Genomic DNA, 15,875 nt, shown 5'->3' on the forward strand with positions numbered 1-15,875 from the left:
AATTATATAACCTTATATATATTAAAAGAACAAAAAAAATAGAAAAATATGATTGTAAGTGAATTAAGTTACAAATATTAACAAACAAAATGTAAAAAATCATTAAAAAAATATATTTGAACAAAACACCAAAAAAAATTGAATAAATTATTCAAGAAAAAAGTCAAAAGAAATATTAATAAATGTATTCGAATAAAACGTCAAAAAAATTAGAAAAAATTATATGAACAAAATATCAAAAAATACATGCGGAAAAATTTTAAAAAAAACATCAAGAATATGTTCGAACAAAAAGTCAAAAAAATTTGAAATCATAGAAATATAATTAAATTAAATAAAAAATAATAAATAATATACAAAGTTACATAAATGGTCCCTATGGCTAGAACAAATGACATAAATGGTCTTTATGGCATGAAGGGAAAATGGGTCATTTCACAAGGGACTTAACTGAAAAAAGTTAGCACCGTTAGTCAAAAGGATTGTCTTTGCAAGATTTTGAAACCACAGGGACTATCTACGCAAAAACTTTGTCATAAGGACCAAAGTTGGTCAATTGTGTCAACCACAAGGACCATTTATGTAATTTTGTCTATTTATCCTGAAAATTATAACAAAAGTTTATATTACGGAGGATTCTACAAATATAACGAGACATACACATTTTATCAAAATACAAGGGGAAATTCCATAAAAAGATAAGATACTAATAATAATAAAATATGCTAAAAGATACATAGAAAATGCATCTAAAAGACTACATTAGTTAGTAAGAGGGAGACGCAGGTTAACTCCTTGAAGGAGTTGCGAGAGCCGGAGCATTTTCAGAATCTTGATGTGGCCCAAAAGGCTAAGCTCCGGTGGGGTATTGAGGGTGATGAGAATTCCAAATTACATGGAATTCTGAATCGCAAGTGTCGTCATATCTCTATTAGGGGCATTATGGTTGATGACATCTGGGTAAAGGATCTTGTTCATATTAAGGATGCTTTTTGGGATTTGTGTATGTGCATGTTTACTCACTTTGAGTATCTATGGCCTGCTTTAAGTTCTTTTTTCAGACTAAGAAGGCGGACTGAAATTATGGGATATAGAAGGCTCCTGGTCCGGATGGGTTCACTTGTGGCTTCTTCAAGCGTTACTGGGATTTGCTTGAGGAATGTTTTCATTTTGGTTGGTTACTTTTATGCTACTGTAGAGATTCTGGTAGGGTGTAACCCCTCTTTCATTCTCATATTTTGAAGGTCTCGGATTCGAAATTCGTGAAGGATTTTGTCCTATAAGCTTGCTTGGGTGAAAGTATAAGATAATTGGCAAGATTTTGGCTGATATGATTTTGGAGGAGGTCGATTTGGTGATTAGTTTGGAGCAGTCGACTTTAATTAAAGGTCGTCAGATCTTTGACGGACATTTAATGCTTAATGATATTGTGGGTGGTGTAAGGCAAAGAGGAAGCAACATAGGTTTCTCAAATTTGACTTCTATAAGGCATATGAATCATTGTCTTTGGATTATCTTTCGGAAGTTATAGGGGTTATGGGGTTTGGTATTGTGAGGTGTAGCTGTAACACCCTATTTCGAGTCGTTTCATAATTCGGGGTCGTGACCCGAAGATCAAGTATCACAAGGCTTCAGGTTTTGGCGAAAGAGAGGTTTACACCCATTTGGATGTGGGTAATGTAGATTATGTAATCCACAAGTTCGGTTTGTGCTTTGGAGCCCAAGGGTATGTTGGTAAAAAGGAGATGGTCCGGGCCTTTCATGAATTTTAGATTTAAGTTTGAAAGGTTTTAAGGCAAAGGATAGTTGATAGGATTGTAGAGCTTCTCATTACCTATCCGTAGATATAAGGATCATCAAAATCGGAGTTGTGATGAAGAATTATGGCCTTCGGAAGTTAGGAGGATGTTGGGTTAGTCCAGTACGCTGGGTGTAAATAGGTATACGATGGGTGTACTGGACTAGGTGGTCACGGATGGACCATGGAGTACGATGGACATACCTGGAGTACATTGGGCGTACTCCAGTCATGTGAAAACCCTAATTTAGGGTCTTGGACCCTATTTAAAGGCCTTAACTCATTCTCAAACCCTCTTATGTTCAGCCTCCATCCTATTTAACCCTAAATTTGGAACCCTAGCCTCTCTTGTGTGAATTTCAAGCCTTGGTGTGTTCTTTTGGTGTGCTTTGGAGAAGAAGAGATATTGTTGTAAGCATTACTTGGCTTGGAGCTTGTGTATCCAAGCTCTAATCATCTTCATCAACTTCCAGGATGTATAAAACTTCTAACCTGATGACTCTATGTGTTAGATCTAGTTTAGGGCGTGTTTTGGGTTTATTTTGGTCCCTAGAGTCATCCTTGGGAGTATGAACTACTCCAGGTTTTTAGAATGCTAGATCTTAGCATTTTCTGAGATTTCTGGTGCATAAAAATGTCATCTTGTTGAGTTTTGTTGAATCATGCTTACGTTGGTGTTCATATTAAGGGTTTAGATGGATATAAACGGGTTTTGGGCCCCATTAAGACATGAAAATGAGTAAAGTTGGCAACTTTATGGATAAAGACCTATTTAGAGGTTAGATATGAGTTTGGACGTTTTGGTCTTAAGCATTTAGTGTTTAATGAAAGTTTTGGTCACCTGGTGAGTACATTGGGCGTACATATGTGTACGCTCATTGTAATGCATGAAGTCACCGTTCTCAAGCTTAGACAACTTGTACCCTATGCAACAGCAGGCAGTACACGGGGCGTACCAACCTGGTATGCGGGGCATACGCCAGAGATCTTCTTTTGGGCCTTTTGGGCCATGAGTCTTTTGGAGTTTTTTCCATGGGTTATTGGATCAGATATGTGAGGGGTAAACTGGTCTTTTACCCATTCGAAGGATATAATATTGTTTGGGCCTTGGATTTTGGGAAATTACCTTAATTATTGATTAGGGATAATTTGTTTATGTTCAGTGTGAGGTTTCTGGTAGCAGCAGCGTGTGTGTCTCGATTATCTCAGATTGAGGTGGGTCTCCTCACTATACTCGTGGGTCGAAAGCACCAATTTCGGCTTACTAGGATCTGTTATGGTAGTTGTCTTTGTGACTCTTGCATGGTATGTTGGGTTAGGCCCATTATATGACGGGCTAGGCCCATTTGTCTGATGGGTTGGGCCCATGGATCTGGAAGGGCTAGGCCGAATGTATGTTATGTAGGATGCTAGCTTTCTCTGTGACTGTCGCAATGTATGTCGTGCTAGGCCTATTGTATGACGGGCTAGGCCCATTACTATGGGTTGGGCCCAATGTGGGGGCTAGGCCCAAGGATATGTATGGTATGTGGTATTTTAGGGAACTCACTAAGCTTTGTGCTTACAATTTTATGGTTATGGTTTCAGGTACTTCTGGTTCGAAAGGGAAGGGTCCGGCTTGATCGCAGCGCATCTACCCATGTTTCCATATCTTGTGATTTTGGGATTGTACTCTAATAACTATTTTTACTTTGACATGCTTTTGAATGATTGAAATGGATAAATGGTATTTATGGTTTAATTAAAAATGAAAAAATTACCTTATAATTGTTGTTACAAGTTGATGTCAAAGCCTTGGTTTGAGGGATTCAAACACACTCTCAGGTGTGACTGAACTCAAACTGAGGAGTTGGTAATATTTTGAAAGAAAATAAATTTCTAAAAAGACTTTTATAAAGAAAAAGGGGGTGTAGTGCATGCAATCAACCATGCTCTAGTAAGTGACTCCCAGAATACCCATACTTGTTGATATGTTATATGATATGAATGTTTGCATGCTAGGATAAGGCTAGAGATACTTTCAGGAATTGCATAATAGATTGGCCTGATTTGTGATGCCTTGTAGCCTATGAAGCATTAGATGCTATGCTAGTTTGGGAATATGTATTGGTAACAGTAACCGCTAAGTGTATTCTTTGACAATTATATGCAATTAGAATTATATAGCCCTAGAATGACTGATTTGGCCTTATTTCATTTTCCTTGTTTGGTTGTGGTCCTAGGGTAGAGACTTTTATTCGACAGTCTATTTGATCCTATATTGTGTATAATTTGCATGCATAAGGCAACCGGCAGTGAGAGTGGAAGTTCCTAGCATGGCTTATAGTGAGTGAGCTTGGGATTGTCCTTTGTTGTTCTGTAGATTGGAGTGTTACTGCACAAATGTTGCTTGCTTTGTGCTTTGTGGAACTCTTAGTGATTTGAGTTAAATATTAAGTGAATATGTTAAGTCACATGTTGCAAAGGTTAAATAATCTCATAGTTACGAATTTGAATCTATTCCGCAACTCTCATTTGATTCTAACTGTTGTAGGGTTAAGTCTTTTACTCGAAGGATTATCTAGGCTTTATGGCATGTCATTTTATTCATGAAGTAGTTATCTAGCATTAGTAGGAGTTCTTTATGATCAATCAATGAATCGAGTATAAAATGAATCAGAGTATAAAATCAAGTATGAATGCGAGATTGAACACAGGATGTAAATATGATCTTGTTTCAGCTCTATTACGCTTTCGAATGTTTACAGAGTACAAAGACAGGTCTGTAAAAACTCTTATCTAACTCTAGTAAATAACCCTATTTATAGGGAACAGAAAGCGTACAAAAAATAAACTAAGGCATAGACACTTAAGCTTCGAATAAAAATGCCTTAGTAAAATAGATTACAAAACATTCGAAGAGTGCAAAATACACTTTGACTAATTAGAACATTTTGACCCTTACAATCTCCCTCTTTGTAATCATAGTCGACCTTCTTAATTTGTAAGAAGCTGGATGGAATACAGCATCAGTCTTCGAATTTTCGTGTACCAAGAAATTAGTTTCTTCAGCTCTTTCTTATCTCCTTCATTGTTCTTCTTACAATGATTCATATGAACAATTAAGTTCGTATATTGAGATGTTGAATATCTTTCCACTTTGCATGCCTGGAATAAGAAATGTTTTGCTTTTCCAGCCTTGTCTTTTCCTGCGAAGACCATCCCAAAAGGCTTCAAGCAGATTTCACCATCAGCATACTTTTTCAATTCTGCTTGAGTCTTCGTAGGTGCTATTGGAGCTTTTATTTCCATACCTTTAGTTGTAGCTAACTCCACATCTGTTAGAGCCAAGCACTCATAATAATTTTCAATGAAAATCTTGATGTGAGCAACCCCAAGCTTAAATTCATCAGGTTCAGTGTTTTGAAGATATGAAAATGATTTATCTTTCAAAATCAATGCAACTTGTATAAGATCATACAAGTTCATTAATGGAAAATCTGCAATTGTAAATTCGCAAATATTTCCATTTGCCCTGGCAACCACATACTTGATATTTTGGACTGTGTTTTCGAACACCACATCCTTTTTCATACTGATTACTTTCTTGATCTTTACCAAAGACCAAACTTCCTCAGGGGCTTTAGCAAGAACAGCATGAAATCTAATTTTCATGTGAGTACCATCATCCTTTTCTTTGAAATTTCCTTCTACTTTAAATTGAGGCATGATGAACATCATTTCATTCATTGGAAAGTCCAGCTGACTTTTATCAGTATTCGTAACCACATAACTTTGTTTTGGTTTCTTCTCAAATGAATACATATGATTAAAAGCTACCTTGGCTTCAATTGTTTCGTAATTGTAGTGTTTGGACGGATCACCTTTATCCATACCCTTCGGATCACTTGCACGTTGAGTCATTATGCTTTGAATCAACCTTAGCTTTTCAATATCAGCTTATGCTTCAGCTTTCTTTTCTTCTTTCGACTTTTCCACAACTATCGTTTTCCCTTTATCTTTCAAAGTTGAATTATCTATTACCTCCTTTGTTTTCGAACCACTCCCACCAGTATCAACAGATTTACCAATCACAATTCCTTTCGAAATTGGTCTTGTAATTGGCATAGTTGTTATGACTGTTGAAGTAACTGGCCCAGCAGATGCAATAATTGGCTTTGTTGATGGGATCTTTGAAGAAAACACCTTTCCCACAACCTTCGCATCTTCACCTCCAGCCTTCATATCTTCAACATTTCTTTCTCCCCCTTGCACCCCTGTAAAAACAGGTTGGGCATCGGTTGTTGGTAGAAGGCTTGATATATGAGAAAGAGGGGCCAGTTGCTAGTGTAAAATAGCTTCGAATTGGGTGAACTTCTGGGATAAGAATTCTGGATTAATCAAAGAAGACGAAACTGGCTTGACAGATAGAGCTTTTAATTCCTTCAGCAATGTAAGCACTTGCACAAAGTTGTTATTTTCCATGGTAGAAAGTTGAGTAAGTTGAGGACTCATACTTTCGTATAATTTGACAAACTTCGTGACAGCATCACAAGTAATGTCAATCTTCTGACTCAGAGATGTAAAATCCTGTTGAACACTAGCAACCTCCTTTTGCATATCTTCGCGAAGTTCACGAATCTGCAAATTAACATCCTCCCTGACTTTCTTGACATCTTGAACAAAGAGAACATGACGTTCCTTTGCAACTGTCTTCAAGTCTTTTAAATCTCCAGCAAACTTTGAATTTTGAGAATTTATCCGTAGCTCATTGTTTTGATCAATATGATCAACCTTCTCCAAAATTCTTGACTCAGAGTCTCTAACCATCCCAGAGACTTTACCCACTATATTGGCTTCGAACATTTGCAACATAGTATCAACTTCCAAACTTGTAACTGACGAACCACCCCCCAAATCAGCTTGAGATTGAATTATAGAATTCAACTTCTTATTCAAAATTTTAAACTGTTTCATCGTCATCAACATATGATCTGGAAAATCTTCTTCTTCGTCATCAAACTTTAATTCGTCAAATGTGCCTCCAAAACCTTCATTGTCAGTGTCGGTTTCCATAAGAACAGTTTCTTGAACAGGCGAATTAAGTTTAGGTGTATCAGTGGATTGAGAAGAAAAAATGGAAGTAAAGGGTTGATTGATGATATTTTCGAATGTAGGGGAATCAGTGGTTGAAGTAATTGGAGTGATTGGTGGAGGTAAAGAAACAATATTTTCGAAGGCTGTAGAAGTAGGATGACCTTGATCTTCTTTCTTCGAATCTGCTTCACCCATATTGACATTTGCATCCGTATCAGATACGTTTGCAGGGATGCCTGAAGTTCGTACCTCCTCAGAAACTGATTTGGCAACCGAATCTTCGGGTGGTATGACTATTGTCTGCTCAGGAGTTGAACTTTCTTCATGAAGAGTGACTTCTGGTGTTTCAGGAATTCTTTCATCATCATCTTCTGTAGACTCAGTGGAAAGCATAAGCTTTCGTGTCTTCTTCTTCTTCTTCTTTGACAAATGTTTGGCCATATCCTCAGCCCTTCGTTTCTTTGACAATGGAGAAACAGGTGATGGCACTTCACGAATTAAAACACCTTGATGAGTAACTTGAGGCTTTCGGACCACTTTATGTGTTGGAGACTTGCTTGTATGTTTAGACTTCATTTTGATTCTTCGAAACATACCGGTCTTCGAAGGAATGACCACTTGCTCTTGAGTATCTTCAACAACAGGCTCAATCAATTTTGTCTCAGCAACAGACACTTCAACTTGAATAGGCTTCGTCTTTGGAGATTTCGTAGATTTCAACTCTGTGACTTTGTTTTCAGAAGAAGTAGTTTCATTCTTCTTTGACCGCTTGGATTTCTTATCTTCCCTTTCCAATAGTATCCCAGTTTCTACAATAGAATCAATAGTTGTCAAATATGCCACCAAGACAGAATTCGAAGGATCAACTCTTTTGAGCATAGCATCAGGAATACGAGCCACAAAGGGAAAATCTTCAACTTTATCGGTGACATCCTTCGGACTGTGAAAGATCTGGAAAACAGCTTTTTCTTCATCATTGGGTACCAAAATGCCCTCCTTGTTGTAAAAATATTGGAGAATCAAACTCCAGTACCTCGCACACGAAATTCCATGAAAAGCATTCGTGTGTTCTACACTCTTTTGAAACTCCTTCCATAATTGTGTAGAATAGTCCACTTGAAGATCATAGTATAGCCCAGCAACCATGGCATATACCTCCATTCGTTCTTTATCGAGACCCACAGTTCTACCAGTTAAACACCTCAGAAAAATACCAAATATAAAATTCCAGATACTAGGAAGACCAGATTTCTTAAAATCACTGATCTTAGTTAGTGTTGGTTGATAACCCATCTCATTAAACATATGAACAATTTGAGGGAAAGTGAAATCAACATATGGTGGTGAATTTGGAATGTCAAGAATTTGGCAAAAGAGTTTCTTTGTCAATCTGACCTTTTTGTCATTAACCAGATCAAAAGTAATAGCATCAAAAGCTTTGTTGTATGTAGCCGTTGATCCTGCTTGAGAAAGCCATGACATCGGAACTGAAAACGAACTGAACATAGCCTTTGATAGAACAGAACTCTTTAAAGCAACAATCAACATCTTCAATTCTTCAGGGTATTGAGAAACATCAGCATCCAATTGATAATTAGTCCCTTGAATCTTCATAATCGGTAATGAAGTCACATCTTCAGTGGTGTGAGAAAGATCAGCATCGACATGAACAAAAGTCGCCATTGTTAGAGTTTGAAAGCTTTGATGATCAGAGAGAATTGGGAATTTTTGTTGTATTTTGAACGCGTAAACTGATATGAGACCTTGAAATCCCCTTTTATATGTAAACCTAGAATTTGAATTTGAAGCGGGATGTGCAATTAATGATATCCGACGTGGCACCTTAAAAGTCGCATCAGTCTGCCAAAAAATGTCCAGGTGGCAAAAAGTAACTGTCACATCGCCTTGAAACAAGGAAACGGCTTCTCCCACAGTCTGTTCGTGTCTCGTCAAGGAATAGTAACCGTCAGCATCCTTCGGATGGAGGAAAGGCTCTTTCACTTTTGGGATGAAAAGTGAAGTCATATGCCAGATGTTTGAAATCATCAGCCTGAGTTGGTATTACTCAGAACCTCAAGGATTTCGTGAGTGCAGTGTTCCAAAAAATGTAGACGAGAAGCAATAACAAGAAAAATTTGGGATACTGTGATGTCAAAATATCAATTTGACACGAAGCCTAATATAACCCCGGGCAAAGATTGCTTCGTTAATCACCAAGAGAGATGATCAACAGCTGGTGTGTGTTCCCGTGAAATACAATCGAATACTTGAAGAGAAGTATCGAATGGCTTCTTTTATAAGGTTTCATGGGTAGCTATAAAAATTCCGTTACATATCATCCTAATAAGGTGATAAATTGTAACAGAAATTACTTGTTTGATCATTGTAATCAGTGACAAGTTTGCTTTGAAAAATTGTAAGTGACTTTGGAATATAAATGAAACTCATACGGAAAGCATATTCATGAGAAAAAAAAAATTTGTGCTGGATCTTGTTGGGTAACAAACATCATGGATTTCGAATGTTTGATCAAGACCACTCATATGAACAGAATATGATTTTGAGTTTCGAATGTGGGTACTGAAACAAAGATTTCGTGAAAATCTGGAACATAGTTCCCCGTCGATTCCTTAAAAGTTTAGATTATTGGGTTTCACCTTCATCACGGTCTCATGATGTCAGATCATGCACACAGATTTTTGATATGTCTAAGTCTCGATTGGTGTGTTCTGAGACCTCTCGGACATATGTCTTCGTGTGTGATCGTGTAAGAACTTTTTAGATGAAAAAGATGGATAAAAGACACAAAATGTACCTCTGTTATATTTGGACAAAACAGTAAACTCTTAACTCATTGTGAGAAGAGTCAGGTAGCTCAGGAGACTAATGTGAATACAAGCCTGATTTGGAAGAAATTTTCGTATGAAATATTTCATTAAGGCTTTCGTACACACACATTGAGTCATTGGAGGCTTTGGACAACATGCAACAACATGCTTCTAGGGACAACTTAACTAGTTCAAAAAATTTAAAGATTCATAAGATAAATTTACCTGACCCTAGTACTGCAAGCATTATCCACCGTTTATCATCATGAATATCTGCAACAAAGTACTAAAAAGAAATAAGAAACAAAATATTTTTGTTGTTTTGATTTTTCGAAAAATAAAGAACGAAGTAAAGAGAAAATCTTTTTGATGTTTTTGATTTTTCGAATGAAAGACAAAATAAACGAAAATCTTTTTGTATTTTTAATTTTTTGAAAATTAGATGACAAAACAAACGAAAATCTTTTTGGATTTTTAATTTTTCGAAAATAAAATGACAAAACAAACGAAAATCTTTTTGGATTTTTAATTTTTTTTTTCGAAAATAAAATGACAAAACAAACGAAAATCTTTTTGGATTTTTAATTTTTCGAAAATAAAATGACAAACGAAATGTACTTGTTGCAAATAGACGAAATTTTATCAAGCCTTAAAAAATGATAAATCTTCGAATTCGAAGGGTCGAAGCGTTGACTATGAACAGTAACCTCTGAATGATGAATGACGTTGCATTGTCTTTTATTCAGCGCATCTGAATCATTCCTGGTCAACCATCATTCTCCTTTTTCGCATGGAACAGAATTTCCATCGATCATTCCAAGTCCTTCTAAAATTTTTACAAAGGATTTTTCATCTAAAGGTTTCGTGAAAATATGAGCTAACTGATCAGTTGTTTTCACAAAATGCACTTCAATATTTCCATCCTCCACGTGATCCTTGATGAAATGACAACGAAGAGCTATATGTTTAGTCTTCGAATGCTGCACAGGATTATGACAAATTCTTATTGCACTTTGAGAATCACAATATAATGGAATCTTTTTCATATTAATTGCATAATCACACAATTGACTTTGAATCCATATAATTTGTGATGTGCAAGCAGCAGCAGCCACATATTCTGCTTCAGCTGTTGAGATTGATACACATGTGTTCTTTTTCGACTGCCAGCTCACTATTTTGCCATCAAGAAATTGACATCCGCCACTTGTGCTTTTTCTATCAAGATTACAACCACCCAAGTCTGCATCCGAATAAGCTTGTACAAAGAACCCAGTTTTCGAAGGATACCACAATCCTAATGAAATTGTTCCTTTAAGATAACGAAAAATATTCTTCACAGCAGTGAGATGTGGTTCTCGTGGATTTGACTGATACCTAGCACAATTACACACAGAGAACATGATATCACGTCTACTTGCTGTAAGATAAAGTAATGAACCAATCATGCTCTTGTAAAGAGTTAGGTCAACTGCAGGTTTATCTAACGAAGGTGTCAACTTTATGCCAGTTGCCATTGGAACTCGTAACTTTGTGCTATTCGTCAATCCAAACTTCTCTAGCAGATTCTTCGTATATTTTTCTTGATTAATAAAAATTCCTTCTCTGCTTTGACGAATATTCAGTCCAAGAAAATTATTGATTTTTCCCATCATGCTTATTTCGAATTTACTTTTAATCAGATCTTAGAATTCTCTAGACAATGCAGGGTCAGTTGAGCCAAAAATAATATCATCAACATAAATTTAAACAAGCATTAGATGATTCCCAACTTTCTTTGGAAATAATGTGGGGTCAACAGATCCTTGTTTAAATTTAGATTGTTTCAAAAATGAAGTAAGAGTTGCATACCATGCTCGTGGTGCTTGTTTTAAACCATAAACTGCCTTATCTAAAATATAAACATGATCAGGATGTTCTTCGTTAATAAAACCTGGGGGTTGTTCCACGTAAACTATTTCTTCAAGCTCTCCATTTAAAAATGCACACTTCACGTCCATTTGATAAACATCAAAGTCTTTGTGAGCTGCATAAGCCAGAAATATACGAAAAGCCTCGAGTCTTGCGACAGGGGCAAAAGTTTCTTCATAGTCGATTCCTTCTTGTTGTGAATATCCTTTAACTACAAGTCTGGCTTTGTTTCGAACAATATTTCCATCTTTGTCGGTTTTGTTTTTGAAAATCCATTTTAACCCGACAATCGAAACATTTTCAGGTTTAGGAATTAATCTCCAAACCTTGTTTCGTTCAAATTCAGACAATTCAGATTGCATCGCAACAACCCAATCTGAGTGTTCCATTGCAACCTTAACTGTTTTTGGTTCAATTTTAGAGATGAAAACATTGAACATGCAAAATTCTTGATGAGTATTCAATACCTCATTCTTTGCACGAATTTGATCTCTTGTTAAAACACCCTCTTGTGGATTCCCAATTACTTGATCCTTCGGATGATCTCTTGTCCATTTTTCCATTGGCGGATAAGCTGGATCAAATTCCAAAGGTGCATCTTCGTATAAATCATCATTCTCTGAACCTGCAATCGAACAAACATCATCAAAATCATTATTATTCTCAATGTTTTCTAAATGCTCCCCCTCAAAATTATGCTCCCCCTCAACATCAGCATTCAATCTCTCATTCTCCCCCTCGAAAGAATGCTCCCCCTCAACTAGAGTGTTCAAATCCAAGTGCTCCCCCTCCACTGGATTATTTTGCATACTTTCGCATTTCTCTTGAGAAGTTGATGTTGAATCATCAGTAAACTTCGTTAATTCAGAGAGATGATTATCATTGGCATTAATTTCAGCATCAACAGCATGATCTGAAATACCAAAAATTAAATCATAATCAATATCTAATGTTTGTGAAGATTCAGATTCATCTTGTATTTCTTTTAGAATAGGATGATTTTCAAAATGTGTTTCAGTTTGTTTAATATAGTAATCATCAAATGTAAGATTAAAGGTTTCTTCAACTTTTCGTGTTCTTTTGTTCAACACACGATATGCCACTGAATTATGCGAATATCCCAAGAAAATCCCTTCATCTGCTTTAGCTTGAAATTTTGTAAGATTATCCTTGAGATTCATAATAAAGCACCTACATCCGAAAACATGGAAAAATTTGACGTTAGGTTTTCGATTGTTGAGAATTTCATATGGAGTGATGTTAAAACGACGATGGATGAAAGATCTGTTTTGAGTAAAACATGCGGTGGATACTGCTTCAGCCCAAAGGTATTGTGGAAGATTCGCATATGCCAGCATAGTCCTTGCTGCTTCGCATAGAGATCTATTTCTTCGTTCAACGACACCATTTTGTTGTGGTGTGTATGGAGATGAAAAATTATGTGAAATCCCTTTGTCCACCAAAAATGAATCAAGAACATTGTTCTTAAATTCAGTTCCATGATCACTCTTAATTTTTCGAACAATCTTCTTCAATGTTGTTTCCATCTTTTTGATAAAGTCAATCATGATTTGTGCAACTTCGGATTTAAGCCTGCGAAAATAAACCCACGTAAATCTTGAAAAGTCATCAACAATTACTAAAATGTACCGTTTCTTGTTGAGTGTTGAAACTGTTGATGGACCACACAAATCAATATGTAAGAGCTCCATAGGTGCGATAATTTTCGAATCCATCGTAATCGGATGACCTTGTTTATGTTGCTTGCCAACTTCACAAGCTGCACATAAAGAATCATTATCAAATTTAAGTACAGGTAAATCTCTTACCAGATCTTGTACCACATGTTTGTTGATGTTTCGAAAGTTGAGATGAGAAAGTCTTCGATGCCAAAGCCAACTTAAGTCTGATGTAGCTTTCGAAAGAAGACATATAGCAGGTTTGCCTACTATCGGATTGATGTCCAAAGTGAACATGTCACATTTCCTTTTTGATTTAAGTAATGCTTCTTTAGTGTTGACATTCGAAATAACACTTCCTTCTTCATTAAACAGGACTTGATTGCCAGTGCCCACAACAAGTTGGGAAACACTTATCAAGTTATGTTGAAGACCTTCAACATATGCAACACGATTCACTGTGAATTGTCCGTTTGTGATCATCCCATATCCTTTGACTTGACATTTTTTATTGTTACCAAACTTCGCAACTCCAGCATTCTTTAGGCTTCGAAAATCACGTAAATTCTCCTTCTTCCCAGTCATGTGACGAGAGCAACCACTATCAATGTACCATTTATTATCATATTGCTCGTCACATAGTGTCTACAATCAGTGGAAAAATTTAGGTACCCAAGGCTTTTTGGGTCCTTGGAAATTAGATTTCAATTTCGAATGTAATGAAGAACTTTTAACCCAATCACAAACTTTGGTTTTGAGACTATCAATTAAGTTCACATCATTATTTATAGGAACCGAAACATAAGATTTTGATGGTTTCAGATGTTCACTGACATTACCCTTCGTATTTTGAGTTTGTGAGTGTGAGTGTACATTCTTTGCTTTCATTACTGGTTTCCATGCTTTGACTGATATGTTCGAATCCTTAGAAGATGAACTGCCGTTTGATGAAGTATTCACATACTTCTCATATGCTTCGTGAATTTTCTCCTTTGAAAATGTACTCGACTGATACATTTTTCCTTTGCCTTCAAGCCAATGATCAATGTTCTTCCTTGAAGTTATCCCTTTGTCATGTGAAATTTTCAAAGTTTGTTTCTTCGTATGATTAGGAAAATTTGGCTTTTGAGGAACAAAATCAACTTTTGGATTGGTTAGAAAAGATTGACCATAAGATGTATCAACAGTTGATTTAAAATGTTGACGTTGAAAGAATTTTTGAGTTGGATTTGATTTATTTGAAAATTTTCTTGGAATATTAGTTTCTGAAACTTTTGAAAACTTTGGTTGTTTATTCACTTCAGACCTTGAATGATTTGATTGTGATGAAGGTTGATTATTTGTTGAAAAAGAAGAATTTTAGCTTTGAAAAATTTTTGGGTGATTGTGATTCAGACAAGTATTTATTTGTTTGAGCGGGATTTTTCCTTTTGTTTGAAAAAGTTGTTGAATCTGTTTTTGACATTTCATCTGACATCTTTTGAGACTCAATAATCTGCCAAAATATTTTCTTCCTAGCTTGTCTTTTTGAAATGTTATTTTCCTTCGAAAATTTGTCAATTTGATCTTTGAATTCCTTGGAGTTTAGTTTGACAACATTTTCATTTTCCTTTACAACTTGTTTTGAATTCTCTTTTTCAATTTTTGATTTTTCAACCCATTTTCTTTGTGGTTTTTGACGTTGAAAAACATACGAATTCTTTGTTAGGTTGTTTTCAACTGTGCTTTGATTTGCGAAGAAACCTTCATCAGTTGTTTTCAAATTATCTTCTTCAACTAACTTCTTTAATTCTGGTTTGATATTCTCAACATTTCCAGTAGTTACGAATACTTGATTTGGAAAAATGACATCATCTGTACACTTGAAATTTGGATAAACCACAGTATTCGTTTCAAGATATTGAGCACCTTGTTCATTCATCACTTTTTCGAACTTTTGTGTATCACCATACACTTGATCAATCACAATTCGAGGAATTTCTTCTTCCTTTGAAGATTTCTTTTTTCTTCAAACTTTTCTCTTTAGTTTCATCATCACTATCATCAGTTTGACTATCTCCGATATCCACAAAATCCAAATCACAAACTTTCGAAGTTGAGGGTATATCAGTTTCTTTCTTAACCATCAAGTCCTTAACTTTTTCTTTCCCTTTAAATGTTGATGCAACATTAACAATAGACAACTGGGAACAATCAACATCCTCAAAATCACTAATTTCACTAATATTGTCAGAATTATCTTCAATATCGGCAAAATTAGATTGAGAATCAGATGTTGAATTCTCAGTCTTTTTCAAAATTTGGATTTGTTCAGATTTAGTCAAAGTATCATTCACTATGTTAACTAATTCATTCGCATCAAGACATTCATCAATTTTGACAATTCCATATTTATATCTATCATCAGAAACTTTGTCAAATTCAGCTATTATTTTCTCACAATCATACGAAATATTATCTACCTTAGCTCTTTCGTATGCTAGAAAAGGTAGTAATTTTCGATGTTGCTCTTTACTTATTTCACATGAACGATGTAAATCAGTTAATTTGCCATAAAGTCTCTTAGCAGAATTACAGTATATG

This window comes from Lactuca virosa, chromosome 5 (assembly GCF_052849685.1).
Source record: "Lactuca virosa cultivar CGN04683 chromosome 5, Lactuca_virosa_CGN04683_v6, whole genome shotgun sequence".
In the NCBI taxonomy this organism is placed as follows: Eukaryota; Viridiplantae; Streptophyta; class Magnoliopsida; order Asterales; family Asteraceae; genus Lactuca; species Lactuca virosa.